Raw genomic sequence first — 24643 nt, 5'->3', positions numbered from 1 at the left:
CCCTTGCTATTTCCAGTATCATGAATCTCTTCAGCTCTTCAGTTACTGCTTTCTCTTGTCTCTCTTCATCCTTTCTCTGGGCCTCCAATTCCATCAAGTCTTCATTAGTAAGCTCCTCGTGTTGCACAGCAACAGCACTGTACAGCAAAGTACACAAAAGCACAACCACTAGAGGATGCACGCACGTGAAACTGTACACCAGACACGTGGACTAACTTACGTGATTGGACATGAGAACACACGTTCGCATCTTTGAAAGTTCGCAACATGAAGTTTCGTATGTAGGGGATTTACTGTACTCAATTGAACAAGGAAATCTTTCTAATAGAAGAGCAGTCAGAAAACTTTTTCTGTAAAGGACCAGAGAGTAAATATTTTCAGTTTTGCAGACTAAGTGGTCTCTGTCACAACTACCCAATCTGTTGTAGAGTGAAAGCAGCCACAGACAATAAAGTGAAGGGCATGGCTGTGCTCCAATATGACCTTGCTTACAAAAGCAGGCAGAGGTAAGATTTGGCCCATGAGCTATAGTTTGCCGATCCCTATAATAGAACATTGTTTTGGTCACATATTATGTTTTCAGATAATTTCACAATTACTTTAACATATTACACATACATAGGGCAAAAGCTGAAATCATAAGTGCCTTTGTAATCATTACAGGGCATAGCATATGTATATAAATATGTGGCTGTCTGTTAATATCATTCCCAGAGTGTCATTCACTATTTATCTGGTAAAAGTCCAATCTGCCTTTGGGAAACCACTCCTTCAAATTACATGGATTCTGGTGTGGCTCTCATAGTTTGCCTTCCAATAATCTATGAGCAGCCTACACAGGCCAGTTAAAGCATTCCATTCCGCTAGTCAAAGAAAAATTAGCTCAAAGATAAAAGCAAGTTACAAAACTTGGATTATGTATGCATAGAGGGAGGGATAACTTTGTTCCTCCTCTAAAATATGAGGCCATAAAGATGATGTAATGCGAGACTCATTAGAATCATCTTCCAAAGCTACACGAACGAAGTCATCTATAGTATCAGCAAATGAGATCAATGAAATGAAAGAACAGAACTATCCAGCATTGCAATGACAGAATCTGAGGCCCAGGATCAAGCCTTCTGTTACAAAAACAATAAACTCCTCTTTTTAATATCTACTGGAAAGTGGATCTCCAATGCTTGTAAACAAAGGGATTTGGAAAATAAAATTTCACTATAGATACTACAAAATCACAATGAAATGAGGCAATTTCAAAGAGTAAGACACGCCAGTATCATAACTGTACCAATGGCTGACTTGATTAGGGAAGAAATAAGTAGTAATTTGGGGGTATAGTCTTGTAAGAAAAATTACAGAATGCCAGGCTGCTAGGAAAAAGTTTTATGACATCACATCTGAATTAATGTTTAAGAAGTGCAGAATACTTCATAGACACAATGGATCGTAGATATATGGATCATTCCCTAGTGTAGTATAACTTTATGGACAGGCAGAGAATGAAAGCTTTTGAAGTATTAGTGAAGTACACAAAACAGAAAGAAAAATAAAAGTGCAAATATACTTTAAGAATACAGAATAGTCCCCAGATATGAAAGTCTTCAGTGTAGCCTGACTGATTTTATTGACATGTCTAAAAGAAGAATGTTTTAATCATTAGGGGAATATGATGAGCCTTGGAAGCAGAGTAAATGAAAGTAGCAGCTTCCACTCAAGCACAGCATAGAGAGAAGGAATATTTAACCTTGTAGTTTCCATGTTCAAGTCCTTTTGGCAGGCATTGCCAATATTGAGACAATGACAAGGAGCTATAGCCCAGAGGACAGGGTAAAACCACCTCTATCATGAGATTATAAAATGAGATGAAGCCTGAAGTCACTGTGTATTCAGCCCATCTAATTAATTCCAATCAACCATACACAGTTTTTTTTCCTGATTTCAGCATACTGAGGAGACTTCAAATTATGCCCTGTATTACTGTGGGAAAGACTTTGCCAATAGAGAGGGAATTTTCTGACCGTTGTAGTCTTTAAGTATTCAAATTCCAGTGACAGTGATTTCTCACTATAAATTGATGAATCAGAATTCTGATTTTACGAATCAATAGAACGTGTTTGGCTAATGTTATGTCTGCCCCTGGAAAATGAAGCTATTCTCTGCAAGCCCACAGAGTCCAATCTGTGAGCCTCTGGAAAGGAGTAAGATCCAGACTCTGAAATGGTGAATCCTCTAGGCCAGTAAACATGTTCCTTCTGCAGTCCTAGGTCCTTCACAGCCACTGAAAAGGGAGCCTGCCAGGTCTATCAACTGGAAACTTCCCCAACAAGACCACTCATTGTTCTGTCTCTATTCCTGTGTCTCTTGGCTCTGTCCTCTAGGATCTTGGTTCCAGGCTGTGGATCATCCTGCCTTTGCCTTAAATAATAGCCTGTATTTGACGGAATAGTTATTTTTATAGTATTTCCTGCCTGTGGAAGTAAAGATGTCAAGAACTTCTCATTTTGTGCTGTCTCTATCCCTCTTAGCCCGCGTTAATGGTGTTTCTGCCAGTATAATTTCTTTAAAACATTGTGGGGTTTCTATGAATTATCTTTTGTTGCTCAAGCCATTCAAAAAACTTAACATTCACTAATTTCTTTGAGATAGACTTTCTTCATCCAGGGCCCCTTGTGAAGCTGAAGTGGGATAATTCCCTTAGATTGTTTACCAGAGAGTGTCTGCAAGTTATATCCTTTAGATGGTTAGGGGGCCTTTGCCATCAGAAAGGACCCCTGAGGCACTATCTTAAATCCTTTGTATAGTTTACAAAAGGTTTTGCAGTCACACCACTAGCTTCATCCTTACTCCAAGACTATTGTCCTGATAGTGCTCTGAATTTGATCTTTGCCATGAGTTCTTTCCTTACTTTGAAAATCTTTTGCCATCTGGAGAGGCTTGGAATTAAAATCAATTAAATTTTCCAACCCAGAAAGTCATGGTTTTATTTATCTTTCTACTAAATTTTGCTTGAAAACTATATATTTCCTTTTTTACCTTATCTCTCTCTTTTTCTACATCTTATGATGCATGACTAAGAGAAGCAAGTTGGTAGTTTGAATATTCTGCTTGGAAATTTCATTAGGAAACCCACGAATTTACTAAGCTTATTTTCTATATCACCACATGATAATTTGAATACCCAACTGTGTTGTCAAACTTTTTTCTAATTTCCCATAATAATTTTACTGACCTTCCAGCTTTTATTAATACCTTCTTTGACATCCTTCCAAATTTTCTTAGCAGAAGACTCAAAACCCTTTCGTTTTCCATTTACAACCTAATCTCAAAGACAGCGACAAGTTTTAAGTTTTTGTTATAGGAACACTCTGTTCTTGGGTGAATTCTGTTACAATTATCTATTGCTGCATTAAACGCACTCATAAAACACTGTGGTGTAAAGCGACAACCATTTGATATGCTCACAGCTTCTGTGGTCATGAATTCAGGAAGGGCGCAGAAGGGATGGCTCTTCACCTCTCATGATGTTTGGGCCACAGCTGAGAATATTCAATTGACTAGGCATGACTCTTGTACGGCCAGGTACAAGAATCATTTGAAGGTTACTTCAATTAGATGTCTGACACTATGCAGGGGTGACCAGAAACCTGGCCTCAGTTGGGATTGTTTACCAGAACACCTATACATGTTCTCTCCATGTAGCTGGGCCTTCTTGAAACAGAAAAGCTAGGTTTCAAGAAGAAACATCAGGAGAGGAAACATTTCAAAAGACCCAAATGAAAGCACTAAGACTTTTCTGACCTAGTCTTAAGAATCATACAGTCTTACTTCCACCATATGCTATTGCTTATTGTAATCTTAGATCTCATATATTTTGTTGATATTTTTTCTGTAAATAGAATTTGAATTGTGTCTCTGAGTTCAGCCCAGTTTCAAATGGAAAGGATTTAGAGTCCACTCATTAATGTGAAAGCAGGAAGCTCACATCACCAAAGAGGAGGTCAGATGGAGATATTATTAGACCTTCTTTGGAAATATGTCATAGACCATTGAATTAAACTACTGAATAAGAAGGAAAATATGAGAAAAGTAACTGTGAAGCCACAAGCTTATGAAGAAAAGACAAGTGACTACAGAAACTAAAATGAAGCTTAGTATTTTTGGAGAATCACAGTCCCTATATCTTGCCACGAAATTCCATCCTTAGAGAAAAAGGTAAAATAACATACTAGGGCCACTACAGGATAATGTTTGATACCTTACTCCCCACAGGACTAGACGTATTTTGCCTTCAGCAAGAGATAAGGAAATGTAAGTTGAACTGGAGTGAGGCAAGTCTCTGTTTTCTCTCCTGCTGTTGGTAACGATAAAGAATAGTTTATCCTCCATTCAAAAGGCAGGTCACACTTCAAGAACCAAGTAAGACCAGGATGAAGTCCTTGGAAGAAAGAATTTGGTTGATCAGGCATGGGTCTGGTCAAGATGCTATGGAATAAAGACAAAACTATTCAGTGGTAGGGATTGGGGAAGTGCTGGAACTGATCGTCAGTCATAGCAACACTCAAATCACAAAGTATGTGAACACATAGATATTTAGATTAAACATTGCTTATAATGTCTTCCTAGTCGGTGCTCTTAAAAGCTTTAAGGAAGCTATCCAGATGGCAAATGACTACAGTGGACAAAGCAAAAAATTCCCAGGATAGGAGAAGTTTGCCTCAATGTGCCCTTTGTAACTGTAGTGCTTACTTAATTATTCAAAGTTTTCCAACTTGGTGTTTCCACTGGACACAAAGGATAAAAGCTGGCTTACACCACTGAGGTGAGATGGTTCCTCTACATCTAGACCCACATTATATCCCCATAAATGTGTCTAGAAGATGAAAGGTATCCTCACTAATAAACTAATTATACATAATCTTTTCTCTGTTATGAGGCAAAGAAATGTTTTGTTCCTAATAGCATTAAACAGTCATTAAGAATTTTATTAAGAAGATGGTTATTCAGATGGTACTCATCACTATTTTTAGGATGCATGTGTTTCCATATAAACACCAATGTTCACTGGAGTAGGTTAATTTGAAAAAGCAAAAGGCAGTAGAAGAATGTACTGAAACCCGTAGCTGCTATCAGGGCCACACCATCTGAGCACATGGGCTCATGTCTGTAAGTCCATATAGATAGAGGTACTGGTCAGTGAACAACAGCATTTTATTCTAAGTTCTAGTATTCATAGCCAGTTTATAAGTGCCGTCCTCTCCAACTCCATCTCCATTTTTGCCCTTACTAAAACATAGTCTCTAATGAACATTTTAGCTGTATCAATAAAATGCCTCACATCTAAGGTAAAAATGATGGTTCAAGGTTGTCAGTCTTGGTATGGTTTCAATGGAAATGAAAAATTCTTGTCAGTTACAAACCATCTTGTAGCCAAGTCACAGGTACAAAGAATCAAAGATACAGAAGAGTAACTTCCAGAAAATCTTTTTAAAATTATTATCAGAGTGCTTATGTGTTCTAGACATGTCCTTAAATACTTTTGATAAGGCAGTCCAGAAACACCAATTTAAAACGTGGACAAGCCCAAAGAGTGTCAAATCTCCTGGCACATCGCCTATGAAAGTGAGGCAAAAGCAATGGTTATTCTACCCAGTCTCCATAATTATTGCCTTGTCTCTTCTGGGCCTGATTTTTCTCTCCATTCACTCATTAGTTTTACAAATATTTACTGAGTGTCTTCTATTTCTCAGACACTTTTCTAGGCACTTAGGATATAATCAATGATCAAAGGAAAGCTTCCTGCTCTTGCTGAGTATTCACAGTTGGATCAGAGTAAAGTGAGGAAGTCATACAATAAACATATATAATAGATAAATCATGTGGTATTTACGATGATGACAAAGGCTATGTAAACAAGGTATCTGAAAATGTAGGGATTGGCGCCTAGTAGAAGTTTTTAACAGGGTGTTCATGATAGACCTCCTTGAGAAGGTGTAATTAGAACAAAGATTCCAAAGAGTCAGCAAGTGCTCATGAAAAGATGGTCAACATCAGTAGTCGTCAGGGAAATGTAAATCGAAACCAGGTAAGATACTCCTTCATACCTACTAGGATGGCTATAATGAAAAGACAGAAAATAACAAGTGTTGGCGATGATGGGGAGAGATTGGAACCTTCACTCACTACTGGTGAAAATGTAAAACGGTGCATCTGCTTTGGAACACAGTTTGGCAGTTCCTTAAAAGTTAAACATAGATACCACATGCCTCATCAATTTTGCTCTTAGAGAAGTGAAAACCCAGGATAAATGAAAACATAGGTCCACCGAACAACTTGTATGTGAGAGTTCATAGCCACATTGTCTATAATAGCCGATAAGTGGAAACAACACAAATGTTCAACAACTGATGAGTGGGTGAATAAAGTATGGTGTCATATTATTCAGTAACGGAAAGTACTGACAAACATTATGCTGAGTGAAAGAAACCAGTCATAGAAAGCCACATATTACATGATTCTACTTGTATGAAATGCCCAGAATAGGCAAATCCATAAATATATAAAGCAGATAGGTAGTTCCCTAGGGTTGGAGGTGGAAGGGAATAGGGATTGACTACTAATGATTATAGAAGTCTTTTTTTGTGATGGTTGCACAACTTTGTGAATATAAGGCCATTGGAATGTACACTGTAGATGAGTGAATTGTGTGGTATGTGAATTACATACCTCAATAAAGCTACTTTGTGTATACATATATGCACATATATCTATGCACACACGTGTATATGCACACATGCGTGCACACACACACTCACATAAAAGAACCAACTAGGTGGATATTTGAGATGACAAGCGTGCATTTTAGGCAGGCTGGACTGCTAGAGCAAAGATCTAAGTTAGAGGCAGAAAAACAAGGAGTGGCCAGCATGGCTGGTACAAAGGGAGTGAAAAAATAGAAGAGGCCAGAGAAGGGGCAGGGAGCTGGGCCACGTGGCCTGGTATGTTTTAGCAAAGGTATGGCTTTTACTCTGGATAAAATCAGAGCATCGTACTTTTTTGAGAAGAGGCACTCCATGATAAAAGTCATGCTTTTGAAAGGATATCCTTGATCTCCCATGGTCTTTCCCGAGGATAGTATAGCAGAGGCCTTTCCCTTGGATTTGGGAGGCCAAGGACAGAAGCAGAGAAACCTGTTGGGAGGTTATGAAATAATCCAGGTGAGAAGGTAGAACCCATAGGATTTGCTGATGGATTTTATATGAGGCATGACAGAAAGAGAGAATTCAAGGATGACTCCAAAGCTTTTCGCCTTGGCAACTGGCAGGATGGAAGTACCAGCAACCATGTGAGGAAGGACATGGGTGGAGCAGGTGTGAGGGTTGCAGAAACCAGGAGTTTAGTTTAGGGCATGTTGAGCTCCATATGCTCTTTAGAGATCCAAGTAGAGATATTGAGTAGCTGACACTGAATAACATTGAGCCTTACTGTATTTTACCTTTTCACAGGAAAGGCGATGGGAGATCAAGGATATCCTTTCAAAAGCATGACTTTTATCATGGTGTGCCTCTTCTCAAAAATGTATGATGCTCTGATTTTATCCAGAGTAAAAGCCATACCTTTGCTAAAACATACCAGGCCACATGGCCCAGCTCCCTGCCCCTTCTCTGGCCTCTTCTATTTTTTCAGTCCCTTTGTACCAGCCATGCTGGCCACTCTTTTTTTTTCTGTCTCTAACTTTCTAACCAGAAGTCGTGGTTCAAAATATCTTTAACGATATTTAAACTTCCTCAGGAGCAAGGAAACAATTAACTTAGGTTGTACTCCTATTGCTAAACAAAAGCATTGGCTAACCCCAAGTGATGGGAACCATTATCCTAAAGCTAACATTGGTACTAACAAGAAAAATAACCATGATTTTTAAAGCACATACTATGTGCATTCCATTGACATCATGTCTAATTCAACAGTTTCTCAGGAAAGTATTAAGATGCAGAAAATAAGTTACTAAACTTACCCAAATACACAAAACTAAATGTGTGGTCAAGCCACGATGTAACCACAAAGCTGTCGAACGTTGTCCAAGGCCCCCAGCAGGGGGCCTTGAAATACAATTTGAGAAACACAATTTGAGAGGCCTGAGTTCTAGGCCAGAATCTTGATCATTCACTTGAGACACCTTGACCAAAAGTGACCTTTTAGGCGCTATAGTTAAACACTCTGAAATAGATATAAAAACACCTAGTTCATTGGTTTTTCTGGAGACTATATACGTTAAAATAAAAGAAAGTGATTTGAATTGCTTTTAGCACCACACTTGTCCAAACTACATTAACTGAACTCATTGATGTAAACTGCATTGCCCTGGGTGATGCCAACAGCAAAACACTTCTGTGATGAAACATCTGTCTCTGCTGCCACAACAACTTTGTATGTGTCGTAAAGAGAAAAAACTTGAGAACAGCCGGCTCCTTTTGCCTTATTGGTCAGAAAAGGGGATTTTATATATATATATATATATATATATATATATATATATAGAGAGAGAGAGAGAGAGAGAGAGAGAGAGAGGGAGAGGGAGAGAGACAGACAGACAGAGAGACAGAGAGAATGATGATGAATAAGAAATGGATAGAAACCAGGGCAAAGTTTAGGGGAAAGGGAAACAGCAGGAAGTCTGAAGACAATTGGCTGATTAAGGCATAAAATTAAGTATAAAGTAAAAACCTATTTCAGGAAATATACATTTATTTTCAGAGAAAGATTTAAACCACTTTAAAAATTAGCAAGAGAAATATTCATGTTACTGGAGATTCAAAAATTAAAGGAAACTGGAAATCAAGTGTCACAAAGTTAACAGACTTTGGTCTATCACTTACAGTAAAATACCCCAGAGCAACCTTAAACCCAGGGAACCAGCAAAGAAGAAGGAAATTAAGAAAAATAAAAGAAAAAGAGGTTCTTAGCTTTGAAAAGACTATACAGAAGTAGAAAAGAGAAAGGTGTTAAGTCGGGAAAGCATAAAACAAGACAAAATTGGAGCGGTAATTATGGGTATGCAAATGACTGCTTCCCAAAGCATATGTGGTAGGTTAAAATATTACTTTAAATAATGATTTAGAAATTTGCTTTTTAAAAAGCTCTTAGCGCGTATCTGGTGATTCTCTTTGCAAGCACTCCGAGCACATCCAGAGACCGTGGGAGACTTGGCCCACACACCTATAGCTGCCACACGCATCTCCAGTGGGCACCGGGCCTCTGGTTATCTTCCAAAGAAGAGCCAGCTGACGTTTTGTTGTATGGTCTTAACATTTATTTTTTGCTAAGTAAAATGCAAACAAATCATCTCTTGAGCATGACAGGCCTCCTAGGATAAATCTGGCCTATTATACACTTAATTGATTCAATTTGCCTTTGATTATTTGGCTGGCATTTTCACAGAAAACAAGTCTAGTGCAGAGATGACCCAGTTCTAAAAAAATTCTTGCCACTTCATATAGAGTAAGCTGACAGAAGCAATGCTAACAAAGTGCCCACATTATGGTAAAGTGGTAGCAAATCTAGAAAATTGGTTATTGTTAGCTTTAAATTGGTATTTGGTAATGATTGTAAGGATTTTGTTAATATCTGTTGTGCTGAACCAACCCCTTCCATTTGCCTAATAATTTAGTGTGCAACTACTCTTTTCTATTTACTGATGGATGAAGCTAAATCTCAGTTATCTACAGGCATCTCCATGAAAGGTGACCTAAGTATAGCAGGCGATTAGGTTTTTAGCAATTCTGTTGTAAAAAAAACAGAAGTCAGCACAAGCTAACTTACACACAAAAATAAGTTATTGGAATGCTCTCGAGGTACTCATTTAGTTAAATAGAAAGTTGTACAACTAGTTCTGGGAAAGCAGGTGCTACCCAGGGTGGCCCAGAGGTCTTAGTTTCAAAGTCTGTAGGAAGAAGATGTAAATGGCCAAAATTGGGTTATATGCTCAACCTTGGGGGAGGAGCAGGGAGAGGAGATGGTTCTGGAATGCTGGTAGGAAAACCAACAGACAGTGGTATCCACCGCCTTTACTCTAGCTCTTATCAGTGACAAGTTCTGTCCCACCTCAGTGCCTTTATAACTTGTTGGTCTCCCTGCCTGGAATGCAGATGTTAGCTTAACTGGTTCCACCACATTATTAAGATTCAGCTAAATGTCCCCTGCACAGAAAGGTCTTCCCTAATTATCCCAATTGTAATTGTCACAAGTACCCCTTTTATTCATTGCACTTATCAACTCCTGACTTATTATATACTATACTGGGATACAAACTCCACAGGAGCAGAGATGGTCCTGAAAGTCCAGGATGAATGAATGAATGAGTGAGCGAATGAACGAATGAATGAATGAACACATAAGGAAGTGAACTCTCAAGGTCTTTGGAATATGCCTGATTACAGCCTTGCTGACTTCTCTGCCTCCCTCTTTGTGCCCCTTCTCCTACCCCAATGGATACAAACAGCATTCAATGTGGGCCAAGCTTGTCTCTGGGGTTTCTACTCCAGGAGTCGGTTTCAGGGGAAGTGGGGCTGATGCTGGGCCATGGCCCTGAGCTGGGATACCTGAGCTCTGGTTCTGCCTCCCGATGTGTCCTGGGGAAATGACTCCACACACACACACACACCCCAGTACAGTTGTCTTATCTCTAAAAGGAAGCATTGGGACTGGCCCAGTGGCTCTCAGCTGGGAAGCAGTACCGACCCCCAGGGAGCATTTTATAAAGCTGTGATAGTTTGTTCGCTTTTTTTTCTTTTTATCATCAAGTATAGTCATTCTTAAGCAGTTATATGTTGAAATATATAATACTGCGAGTTAATTTCCAATTATGCCTACTTCAAAGTAGAGTTAGGGCATTAATGTTTGAAATTATGTTTGTGTGTAGGTAGGTTACACAATCTATTATTTTAATTCAAGAGAGTAAAGGGGGCTTCCCTGGTGGCGCAGTGGTTGAGAGTCCGCCTGCTGATGCAGGGGACACGGGTTCGTGACCCGGTCCGGGAAGATCCCGCGTGCCGTGGAGCAGCTGGGCCCGTGAGCCATGGCCGCTGGGCCTGCGCGTCCAGAGCCTATGCTCCGCAACGGGAGAGGCTGCAACAGTGAGAGGCCCGTGTACCACAAAAAAAAAAAAAAAGAGAGAGTAAAGGAATGGTATAAAAACATGTGTTTTTAAAATAGGGAGCTTTAAAAAAGGAAAACAAATACCATATGCTAACACGTATATATGGAATCTAAAAAAAAAAAAAATGGTTCTGATGAACCTAGGGCCAGGACAGGAATAAAGATGCAGAGGTAGAGAATGGACTTGAGGACACAGGGAGGGGGAAGGGTAAGCTGGGACTAAGTGAGAGAGTAGCAATGACATATATACACTACCAAATGTAAAATAAATAGCTAGTGGGAAGCAGCTGCATGGCACAGGGAGATCAGCTCGGTGCTTTGTGACCACCTAGAGGGGTGGGATAGGGAGGGTGGGAGGGAGATGCAAGAGGGAGGGGATATGGGAATATATGTATACATATAGCTGATTCACTTTGTTATAAAGCAGAAACTAACACAACATTGTAAAGCAGTTATACTCCAATAAAGACGTTTAAAAAAAAAAATAAGGAGGTTTGGGACTAGTGCTGCATGGCCAGGTGACTCCTGCAATGAAAACACAGAATGCATGGCTTTCTCCTTCCTCCTCTTCAAAGCCACCTCAGCGTGGCATCATGGCCTTGTCTATTGCAAATCCCCAGACCAGACACACGCATGAGCAAAAATGAATGCAAGTACATCTTCCAAACATGGACATCAAGAGAACTGAAACTCTGAGCGGTGGCCCCAACCTTTGTGCAACTTCTGGGGCAGATCTGCTAAGACCCAGGGGCTGTGGTCACAGGAGAAGGAGGGGGAGGTGATGGCAGGACAAGTCCGCCCACTGATAATGAAATCCTGCATGCCGTCATGACAGCCCTTCTCCAATCTAGACCTCCATCCACACTTTTCCCAGCTCTCCTGGTCTACCGATGAACTCTGAACTTTATCTACCATCAGGATGCTCACTGCCACTTTATATTTTCTACTTTCAGACCCCTGGCATGGACTCTGGATAGAGTAAAAGTTCTTGCTTTCCTCCAATGCATTCCTCATTTATTGCCAGAATGTTCTTTCTCAACTGAAAATCTCACTGAGTGCTAATAAACAGTGAAATCACCCAAATGAAGGACACTAAGGAAGAAGAAACAAAAACAAAGCATCTTAAGATCTGCCCCACGCAGATTACCTGCCATCCGCTGGTTACAAAGACAACCCATGCTCCGGGACAGCTCTGAAACGGTGTTATTGAATATCACTCGAGGCTGTGTGCTTGCAGCGGGGGCCTGGGCTTTCCTTGTCTAGAGAGATTTCCATTATTGTGGTACTGACTGTGCTATGATTTGATTTGTACTGGGTATGGACAGGATTCTTAAGTTATGGGAATTGCTTGATAAAGACTTGTTGGCTATTGACTGATATGAAGCAAATAAAGTATCTCATGCAGGAAGATGATCTTGCCCCAAACATTCCCCAAATCGTGGTATATCTGAAACGTCTTCATTTACACCATTTATCACATGTGCAATACCAAACTTATTTATAGATAGCAAAGACTAGGTGGTATAAGGCTCTTATCCTGCATAAATGCCAAATACAAGGCTCAAGTATATTAGTGTATTAGTCTTTGCCTGGAATCTTTTCCTTTGGGGAATTTCCTTCTCCCCAACTCCCATGGTCAGGCTCTCATCACAGGGTAGGTCCATGACCCAGTTAGGTCTTTCTTATGACTTTCATAGATCAACTGAGAAAGATCTGCTCATTTTAATCTGGGACTGTGTGTCAAAAGTCTGCTTGAGAATAAAGTCAACCAAGAGAAAACCAAAGAAGGGTAGGAGAAAGAGAAATGAGTGGCATTATTTGACCTTTGTATTCTGGCCTTACCTGAAGCCCATGGTCATTTCGAATTTTACTTAAGCAAGTTTGTGTTGAGCTTCTATCACTTGAAATGAGAAGTAAATATTAATTAATACATATGGAATAAATACTAATACTTACAGAGAAATAGCTTTTACTCTAAACCACTCTCATTTTCACTCTTTATTCTGTTGTGATATGAAAAGTTCAGTACACACGGATCTAAGCATTTAATATATAAATTAATCTTTAACATATGAAGAAAATTATTTTATTATCTCCTTTACAACTGCACGATCTCAGACAGCTAGTCATTTTCAGAGCTGTGATTCCTTCTTGTTCTTCTCTGTCATACAAGTTTGCCTCCCTGAATGCTATCAAAACTTTGACCTCTTTCTAGAAGGTCAGGAGTCATTACCTCATTGCACAAGGGTGAGAATTTTCCAGCTATTCTACACCCGTGTTCCACAAACAAATTCCTATAATATTCACAGAAACGTAGAGAAATGGCTTGATGGGCTCTACAGCATTCATTAGATCAGCATTGAAATTCTGGCTTTGCCTTTTATTCATTGCATTACATGAACCCACGTATCATTTTCCTTTCCTGAAGAAAATGCCATATGACTACTATCTACCTCCAAGGGTGGTTGTGAGATCTAAGTGAGCTAAAGTGCAGGAGGCATGGCCCATGAAGGTACAGGGCAAGTGCACAGCAAATGCCACTATCAGGACAAGACCATTTGGCACTCCAGCACAGCCCATCTCTTCAGTACAATCCACCACACCTGCCCCTATTTCTGATACTGTTGGCAATCACTCTGGGCCAGCATAAAGCTACTCCTCCCTAAAGCCTCCGAGTCTATTTTTCTCATCTCAGTCAGTCATCACACAAAACTTGAGTCATTGTACTTGCTGGAAGAATGCTCCAGAAGCCTGCCCACCATAGTCCTCAGAGCCTGTCCATGAATCCTCAGAGCTGCTAAAACAAGGAGCTTGTCCCTGGAGAGCCCATGCGGTTCCTCCCCTCAGTGTTTATTATCTGGGAGTCTGTTTCCCTTTTGCCTATCGCTTCACATGGTCCTGCTTAAATAAGGACCATCTGACTATGAAACATGCCAGAAAAGGTCACAGAAACCAAGTTCTTGTAGAGAGCAGTATGGTTTTTTTCCTTTCTTTTTGTTCCTTTTTTTTTGGTTGTGTTGGGTCTTCATTGGTGCACGCGGGCTTTCTCTAGTTGCGGCGAGCGGGGGCAACTCTTCGTTGCTTTGCGCTGGCTTCTCATTGCAGTGACTTCTCTTGTTGTGGAGCACGGGCTCTAGGCACGCAGGCTTCAGTAGTTGTGGCACGTGGGCTCAGTAGTTGTGGCGCACGGGTTTAGTTGCTCCACAGCATGTAGGATCTTCCCGGACCAGGGATCGAACCCATGTCCCCTGCGTTGTCCCTTAACCACTGCGCCATCAGGGAAGTCCCGGAGCAGGATCTCAATAGGATTTCCCAACCCTCATCTAGTTGCTAGCACTATGAAAGGTAGGTCAGACCAAACCTGATCAGTCCCTTCAAGTCTGGATCGTTAAAACTAGACGAGGCAATTTTCCTAAGGCCACATAATGCCCTCGTCTATGTTTTAAGTGCAGGACGTGAAAGGAAGAAGTAAACTATTGAATAATTTACTCAGAATAAAATGATGCAACCTCGGCTGGATCTGTAACAGCCTGGTAGACACACAAGGAAGGAACATCATGTGCCAGCCTTCCTCTTCTGGAGCCATACGTCATCCCTGCCAACGCCTACGAATCCCTCTTCCACCCCTCCTGCCTGAGTTATCTACAGTTCACAGAGTCTTCCTCACTTAATTACTCTGTTTAATGCATTTTTGCAAAGGCATTAAATGAGTGCTTCGGAGAGCTTAGGGCATACCGGCTTTCACTGCTACAGCGCCCCCAACGCTGTGTTGCGCAAACCTTGCTCCACCCACCCCCAGTGCCTTCTGGGATTGATGGCCCACCTCCCTTGGCTTCTGCTGTCTTCAATCGCTGGGACCATGCTGTGTGCCGAGGTTCAATAGACGGCATCCCTTCGTGACAGTTAATTTATAATTTTTCCAATTCATGATAATGCTTCTAGAATTTGAAGAATCTAATTTGCATGAAATCTGAAGAATTCAGACTAAAACTAAAGGGCTTGTGCTTCAAAAAATATGATATATCAATTTTACTATATTAAAACATTGTAATATATTGTTAAATGTAATAAATAATATATTTGTATAATGCAACTATGTAATAATAATCATTATATTTGAATATAATAAAAATTAAAATATGAAATTATTTTTATTACATAAAATATATTTGTCAAAAAATAATTTTCTAAAACATATATTTATTGATATTTCTGAAAATACCTTCAAATCTTTCATTCTCTCCTATCTACTAATTTCTATAACTAATACCAATAAGAGCGACATATTTAAGACTTTTACGTTTTTCCCCTGTACCGCCAAACGCTTTTAGTGTCGTCCAGCTATGGACTTGGACACTATTGACGCTGATAATGAATTGTGTTAGTGCTCATTATGCTGACAAAGCATTTATGTACAGAATAGGTGCTAAAAGATTTATGGATGTGAGTTAATGAGTAAACAAGTGAACCGATGATCCGCTGAATGGATAAACCAATGAATAGATAAACAAATGGATGGAGATGGTCCCCTCTCAATAGCAGCCCACACTAGGTGTCTGTCGCTGCATTAATAATGACATGGATATTATCTCAATCGCTTCTCACATCAACCTTAGGAGGAGGAAAATTTAACTGTGTCTCAATTTACAAATAACTGAGCCCAGTTCATTTAAGTTACTTGTGTGAACTAAAAATGCCACCTGTCATATCACTAAACAAAGGATGTTGCAGCCATCAGCCACTACAGCTACCTCCCTCCCTCCAGGCACAGTGACCCCTGAGGGAACTCAGGGTGGAAGCATAATGCCCACCATCGAATCATCAGATTGCAGCCACCCCTGACGGTGCACCCTGAGGAAACTCAGGATGGGAAAGCACAGGATACTGGCCCTGGGTGGCTAGGGTACATATCAAAGGAATGATTTCAGTGAACGCAGACTCTTGCATCTTCCCATACATAGAAAAGCTCTAAATTACTTAACTTGAGATGCCTGGTTTTCTTTAATTAACAGTAATCTTTTGATGTTCTGTCTACCTGATCTTTGTTGCAAAAACTCCTATATATATCCTGGATTCCCCCTTGCCTCTTCAGAGCGGTCCCCCAGAGCTATCTGAGATGCTGTGTCCTGGGCATAAGTCCTCAGTTTTGTCCGCCAAGTAAAACAGAATTCTCAACTTTTAGGTTGTGCATATTTTTCAGTTGACGCTTGCAGAATGTCACAGCTAGAAAATGGGCTTTGTCCACAAGATTTATCTGACTCCAGACTCCTTGTTTTTCCTACCACTTTAGCGTTTTTCCCAGTGTTGAACCATGATATATATCCCCCCACCACCACACACACTCCATTTCACACCAACAGAGAGTGACTGTGAGTCTCCAAAGACACTAGGAGAATAGCTTAAAGAAACCAACTTCAATTTCAATTTCCTTTAAAGCCTTGTAGTTTACTTAATAATCCATGTAAATTTTGCCCTATATTCCAAAATAGGAATGCATTTCATTACCATCAAGAGAATGTGGTTTTGCTCTTGCTGTTGTTATTTTTTCCCCAGATAGTCTAATAAAAATCATTGCCCCTACAGAAGGGCCACATTTTCACTGTGCATCTACGGAACAATCTCACACCCACCATACCAACCAGAAGCGCTCCAGGTGAGAAGCACAGGGGGCACCTCACTTGTGCATTTTGATAAGGGATCAAGGAATATGGCAGCACTATCCATGGATAACTGACATCTGTGGGGTGCCACACTCAGGGGGCTCTGTGTATGTAAGACACAGCCCAAGAGTCCCGAGATCCTGAAAAAAACAAAAAGCACAAAAATGGAAGATGAAAATAGCTAGTATGAAGTGCAGGGCAAAAAGATTTTTTGTTGTTGTTTATTTGTTTCGCCGTTGGTGAGGGGTAAGTGTGGGGCGTGTGAATGAAAAATGTTGCCTGCCATATCAGCAAACAAGCGATGATGCGATGTGGTCACCAAGCTTTCAGCCACTGCTGCTGCCCCCAACAGCGAGCCCTGAGGGAACTCAGGATGGAGACAAACAGGCTGCCCGCTGCCAAGCCCTCAGCCCCTGCAGCCACCTGCAACGGTGCACCCTGAGGGAACTCAGGATGGGAAAGCACAGGATATGGTCCTAGATCTCTGCAGTGCATATCAAAAGAATGATTTCAATGAGCTCAGATTCTTGCATCTTCCTGGACCTAGAAAAGTGCTAAATTTATTAACTTGAGTTATCTGGTTTTCTTTAACTATCACTAATCTTTTGATGCTCCAACTATTTGGTCTTTGTTACAAAACTCCTATATATCCTCCCTTACCTCTTCAGAGCAGACCCTCAGAGCTATCTGAGAGGCAGCCTCCTGGGCTTGAGGTCCTCAGAAATTCTGCCAAATAAAACATAATTCTCAGCTTTTACGTTGTGCATCTTTTTACAGTTGACAGGTAATCGCCAGGATCTCTTTTTCCCAAGGGCTGACATGTCCTTCCATGCAGGGAGGCTCTGTTACTGTGACATTCCCACCTCCCTCCTTCCCCGGGACAGGAAAGCTCTTACTGATGAGGTCCAGAGAGGAACGGGACATGTAGAGCCCTCCTACTTCCTTTCCCTTTGCTCTCCAGAGCCACTGTACCCAGCAAGTGTGGGTTCTGGTCTGTTCCACCATGCTGTGTTACAGTGACAGTCCCACTGCATGGGGATACCTATGATGGTCCAGCCCTCCTGCAACTGGTGGGTATATCGGGAAATTCTGTGGTTCAGTTTAACAAAGCTCATTTCCCCCCAGACATATGCCACATTCTCCAAAATCAGCATTATTGTTAACTAAGATAGCATTTTGGTCAACCATCTGCCTTATTTCCCAGTTGGTTCAGAACTTGGATAAGGAAGAGGGGTGCTATTCATTGGGTCCCTCTCAAGCTCCAGCTTTTTTGTGGAGGGCCAGAAACTTTCAGAAAGAAGGAATGGAATCTGTGGGTCAAAATAGCACATAGAGAGATGTAGATGAATTTGAGACACATGGCTTTGTTCCTTGAACTTCGGTATGTAATGCATGAATGGGATGTTTTGACTTTGCAGGTTGAGCTACTCATATTGGACCATTAAGTTGGAGGTAACCTGAGTTTGCAATTGACTTTTTACTCTTGAGACCTGAAAGAGAGTTGAAGTTTAGTTGTGTGTCACTTGGAATTCTCACCTTGGCAGATCACTGCAGTTGGATGGTGATTCTGTTCACAGGAAAGTAGCTGTCTTGATAGAGTAAGGGCTACGCATGTTAAGTCTAAAGCAGGTGGCTTTAAGACCTTACCTGTTTGGGGCAAATCCAAGCACTTCAGTAGAGGCTCAGGTCCCAGGGACCAAGCCAGATGTTGACAAGGAAGGTGGACTTTGCAAGAAATAGGGCTATAGCCTGACTTATAAAAATGTGCAAGCCTTTTCTTAAGCTTTTCTTTGCAAGAAATAGGGCTATAGCCTGACTTATAAAAATGTGCAAGCCTTTTCTTAAGCTTTTCTTAAGGCAATATAGCTAAGACAAAGATCCATTATAGGGAAGAGGATTTTTCCATATACGAACCTTTCAGATATTAATGAACAGAAAAATACATGCCATTTTCAAAAGGGAAGGCCACCACGTACTCATGATCTATGAAGCATTAGTGAGAATCAAGATCAAACCTTTAAGTCTAGGCCTAGGAATCCCAAATTCCATTCTGCTTTTAGAGTCAAGGTTGGAATTATGACAAGACCAATCTCAGATTCATGTGCCTTCTCCACAGGTTCAGGAGTTGGGAAACACTCCAAACCAAAAGAAGCATGTAAGGAAAAAAAGGTATTCATTCCAGCAAACAACATCTGTGTTGAAGAAGGGAGAAGGCTACGCAAACAGCAGGTTAAACTGTTACTGTTTCATCTGGATCATTCTGAAGATGCAGGGAATGAACATCAGGAAATCAGTCAAGACACCTCCCACTTCTGCACAAGAGGTGTGGAGACAGAACAGCAGCAAGACTTGGGGAGCACTGCCCACTTGGCTCTGAATTTTGGAAGTATTAAGAGCGGTTTGAACTCAGGAATCAGGAAACAGCCATCCTTAGCTGAAACACAGATGAGGGTGAGGGGAACGTTCCCTGGGAGGCAGGTTTCACAGGCCTCTCTTATGTCATAGAAAGAGAAGACTAGGACTTAAGATGCTCACTAATGGGCTATACTGTGTTCCCCCAAATTTTTTATACTGAAGTTCTAACCCCCAGTACCTCATAATGTGACCTTACCTGGAGATAGGGTCTTTACACAGGTAATCAATTAAAATGAAGTCATTAGGAAGGGCCCCAAGACTGGCCTTATAAAAAGAAGAAATTTAGGGCTTCCCTGGTGGCGCAGTGGTTGAGAGTCCGCCTGCCGATGCAGGGGACACGGGTTCGTGCCCCGGTCCGGGAAGATCCCACATGCTGCGGAGCGGCTGGGCCCGTGAGCCATGGCCGCTGAGCCTGCGTATCCGGAGCCTGTGCTCTGCAACGGGAGAGGCCACAACAGTGAGAGGCCCGCGTACCGCCAAAAAAAAAAAAAGAAGAAATTTAGACAGAAAAATACATAAGCAGAGAATACCATGTGAACATGAAGACGACCATTTAGAAGCCGAGGAGAGAGGCCTGGAACAGATCCTTCCTTCATAGCCCTCAGGAGGGACCAACCCAGCCAACATTTTGATTTTGGACTTGTAGACTCCAGAACTGTGAGGCAATAGATTTCTGTTAAGTACTCAGTTTGTGGTACTTTGTTACAGCACCCCTGTCAAAATAATATGCCTTCACAAGGATGTATGGACATTAGGCCACTGGATCAAACCTTCACTCCATCTAGTCTTTGAGAGCTGAGAAATAAAAATTGAGACTTTTGATAAAGAAAAGAAATTCAAATTAAACCTTGTGAATGGTGCTTCCGCCATTGCAAATTTCTGAGCTTTGCAAGAAGGTAACAACATTTCTAATGTGCCCTGTCAGTACAGTTGTGTAATTTCCTGCTAAATAAGGTAAGTGCAGAGTATCTAGGTTTACCTCCTGCTGAGAAAGTTCTCCCAATTCAGCTTAAGTTCACAGGTCATGGAGCCTGGCTGGTCACTGGCTTAGGCTGATAAACATCGTGGAGAAGCTAAAAACTAAGACTATGCCCTTTTATCCTCATTTTAGACTTCAATTATTATTATTGTTATTATTATTTTCCACTCTACTTCCAAGGTGATTTAAGGTTTCCATAGGAAATTAACAAGAGAAGAGGACTTATTTTGACCTTTGAGGCATCTAATACTGCCATTTTAAAATTGGAATATACTTATTGCACGAGCTCTTTGACAATCTCAGAGAGGTTGACTTGCAGTTGCCCAGACATATTTTGGGATCAGAAATATAATAGGAGTGAAATTTTAGCCTTGGGTAGCAAATGGCCATAGGATTTGATCTGCATAATACACTGTTCTGACCCATCCCCAGAGGGTCTAGGAGAGGAAGCAAAGGTAGGAATTAGTATTGGGAAGGGGACTGGTGGACCAGCTCACTTTTCAGACCACACAGCCCTAGGAGTCAGCCAGCCTTTCTAGATTATTCAGAAGGCAATATTTTAAAAAACCGGAACAAATTCCATTAGAAAAGACTGTCTTAATGAGACTCTATTACTGGGAGACAATTAGATTAGACATGCTTCTCTAACCCTCTCCAGGAAACAATGGCAACGTTCTTCCCAGGAAGCCAAGTTGACTGTCACCCTCCTGCATGCGCAGCGGCTGTTTAAATTCACAGCCGGTTTTTAAAGAAGAGTCATAAGATACTCAGAATTGCCTGTGATCAATAAAGTGGGAGATGAGCCACATCACTGGAATTGCTGGGCCCAAATTGAAGCACACCTCGAGAAACGTACGAAACACCATTTAATGCAAAGCCGTGTGCCCACTGCTCACTGAACCCATTTTCATCTGGTGACGAGGGTTCATCTCAAGGAGACATGCTGAGGTCAGCTGGAGTTCTGCCTGCCGAATACAAAAAGTTCTGTTTGCACTGGCCGACAAAGGGGAAGGTGACAATCTACCTGAAGTGAAAAAAAGACACAGAACAGTCCCTGGATCCAAATTTGGCCAATACCGTTCAGCTGAGCTGCCAGGAACGCACGTGACATGCTCATGAAAAGCGATCTGTCCCTGCACAGGCCCGCCCTCCATGGAAATGGCCAAAGCTAAATAGATGTGCATTTCAACCAATATTACTCCCAACACAGATCAGAACAGAACTTGTGTCTCAGAAACACCCAAAGTGTGGATCTTTTTGTATCTGAGCAGTGGGTGGGGTTGAACATAGATATAAGGAAAGATGGAAGTATACAACGAGGCCATCAGCTTCCAGTGTAGCCAATTAAAACCCTTTCCTTAGCAGAGTAAAGCAAACATGTGGGAATAAAAGTGGCAAAAAGTATTTGCATTTCAAAACTGAGGCAGCTAAAAGCTGTAAGTATGAGGAATTCAATTATAACAATGTAACAAAAAGTAAATAGGGCAAGTAAACACATATTTGCCAGAATTATGATGGTCATGCCGAGCTGATTCTGCAGTTGTAGTTCCAGTGCCGGTCTAATCACCCAAAAAGAAATAAAATAATGATTTCACTAACCCTGAATCCTGATCTGAATTTTCTTCCAATCACTCGGATCATCTCACAGAGAGAAATAATTAAAAAATAAAAGGTCTAACAAATTGTCCTCTTCTAAGTTTAATGAGCAAGGTTATGAAGCATTCAATCTGAACATCTAATTTTAAAAAAGAAATGCCTGTTTTTTTAATTCAAGAAAGATAAATTTAGAAAATAGAAAAGTGAATAAAAGTAATGGGTCAATAAATAAACTATGTCAATATTCAACAATTAACATTGGTATAAACTTCCATTTTTTCATATGCATAGAAATTCTAGTATATATAATGTTAGTCGTGTAACATACATTATCATTTGTGTTTTCACTTTTTACTTAACATTATATCATTAGTATTTTTAATGTTGTCTTCCTAGCCACAATTTTAATAACTGCACAGCATGCCTTTAATAGATGTGCTTAATTTCCCTCATATCGTATTGAGTAGTTATTTTTTCTTTCCTTGTTGTTTTCCCATTAGTATTAGCACTACTGATATTTAATAATAGCAAACACATATACAGTTAACCCTTGAGCAACATGAGTTAGAACTGCATGGGTCCACCTATACATAAATTTTTTTCACTAAATACGTACTATAGTACTATACAATCCACAGTTGGTTGAATCCACAGAGGGCCAACTGTGAAGTTATGTGTGAATTTTCAACTGCATGGAGGGTCATCACCCCTCACCCCTAAGTTTATTGTTCAAGGGTCAACTGCATACTGATCAGTATGTGAGATGCGCTTTATATATTAATTCAGTCCAAGGGAGGGGACCTTGTGAAATGGGTGCTTTTATCCCCGTTTTACAGATGAAGAAACTGAAGCGCAGAGCATTCACCCAGATACTATAGCAGAACAAGGTTTCTAACCAAGGCAATCTGGCCCTGAGTCCATGCTTTTGATCATTATACTATGTGTAGACATAATTTTTTTTCTCCTCTTACTTAGGATTGTTTTTCTTAAGATAGATTTTCTGAGAAGTAGAATAAGTAGACAAGAATGGATGAACATTTCAAAGATTCTCAAAATATTATCGCTGAATTGCTTCCCCAACTGTTATGAATATTGTACCATCATTTTCTCCTAAATCTACACATTCTGAAACCATGTATTCAGTTCTAAATATTCAAGACTATCCTTTTTTTATTGTGTTTTCCTTTGATCAATAGAAAATGACTCCCCAATTTTTCTATTAAATATTTTTCTAATAATTAACTATACTTGTCTAACTTTAATGCTATTAGGTTAAATTATTTTGTTTATTTGTTATTATTTGTGTAGATTTTTTACATTCACCTAGTTTATACTTGTCCAGTCTTTTACTTTAATCTTCCAGTGTCTTTTTGTTTTTGATATACCTCTTAATAAGTAGTAAATTATTGAATTTATTTTAAAGGTCCAACGAATTTATATTGTTTTTCCACCACTTTTATACCACTATACCTCTGGTATCACTCAGGATATCATATGTGTGTTTATAATTAAAATTGATCTAGAGATTGATTAACTTCCTTCCAATCTTGTCATTTTGGATACCTGAGTCCTATTTATTTCTTAGAATTAATTTGAAAATTTCTCAGATTTCCTATGTTGGAAAGTTTAAATGGCATGAGAGTAATCAACTCACTGACTATCTGAAAGAACTCAAAGTAAAACTTTCTGGACCCAGAAAAATTGAAGGAGGGGAGAACCGAATACTTTTTTATAATGAGTTTCAATGTATTTCATAGTTACATGTCAACTCAGATTTTAAAAATTCTTCTTGAAGCAATTTTACAAATTTGTATTTTCAATAAATTGCCTATTTAACCGAAATTTAAACATGTATTAACATAAATTTTAAACAATATTCTTTCATAATTAAAAAAAGAACCTTTACATTTCTGGTAATATCTCCTTTCAAATTTATAGTGCAGTGTGTCTATGGTTACTCATTTTACCTCTCAGTTATTATCCCATTTTATTGGATTTTTCAGACCACTGGAACTTAAAATAGTTCACATATTTCTTGTCTTTTGTTTATTTATACACTTCACTAATTTCTGCTTTGATCTACAGCAATGCTGTTTTTTTTCTCCCTAGGAATGTGTTACAGCTGCTTTTCTTAGCCTCTTGAATTGAAAACATTCTTTCTTCCTTCATTCTTTCTGATTAAATAACAAAGCATCAGCTACATTCCACAAATATTGATGTTATGTGATTATAATCATTATATTTAAATCAGTTTAGTGTGGTGCTTTAAAATATGTTCACTATGGGACACTCTCTTCAAAAAGTGGAGCCTCATTTGCCTCCTGTTAGGTGTGGGCTGTTCTCAGTGAGTCACTTAGAATGAATAGAATAAGGTGGAAAGGACAGGGGGTAACTTCTGAGATAAGTCATAAAAGCTTGCCTCTCTCTTTCAGTTCACTCCCCCTGAGCTGCCATGTTGCAAGCAGCCCTATGGAGAAGCCCATGCGGCAAAGAACTAAGGCCTCCTGCCAACAGCCATGTGAGTGTGCCATCTTGAAAGTGGATCTTCCACATCTAGTCAAGCCTCAGATGACAACAACCTTGGTTCCCATCTTGACTGCTCATGAGACACCTTCAGTCAGAACCACCCAGGTAAGCTGCTTCCGAATTCTGACCCACAGAAACTGTGAAATAATAAACGTTTACTGTTTTAAGTCTCTAAGTTTGGGGGGTAATTTGTGATACATAGTAAGTAATACAACAAAAAGTCACAGTTTTTTATTTCTTCGACTTTAGATTTGAGGTTTTTTGACCATACGTCATTAGATATACTTGTGTCATGGTTCTTGTAAACCTTTTTCTA

At 40.1% G+C, this 24643-nt stretch overlaps 1 pseudogene; it reads right to left on the bottom strand.

The window, feature by feature from the left end:
- The window catches only part of LOC111172127 (large ribosomal subunit protein eL8 pseudogene), a 78867-nt pseudogene extending 63826 nt beyond the window's left edge, over window positions 1–15041 (bottom strand).
- Between the last annotated feature and the right edge of the window lie 9602 nt (window positions 15042–24643).

This window comes from Delphinapterus leucas, chromosome 8 (assembly GCF_059928025.1).
Source record: "Delphinapterus leucas isolate spDelLeu-1000000601 "Yukka" chromosome 8, BTC_Dleu_Yukka2, whole genome shotgun sequence".
Lineage (NCBI taxonomy): Eukaryota > Metazoa > Chordata > Mammalia > Artiodactyla > Monodontidae > Delphinapterus > Delphinapterus leucas.
Note: the sequence above shows the minus strand (reverse complement) of the source record. Positions and strands in the feature narration are given on the sequence as shown.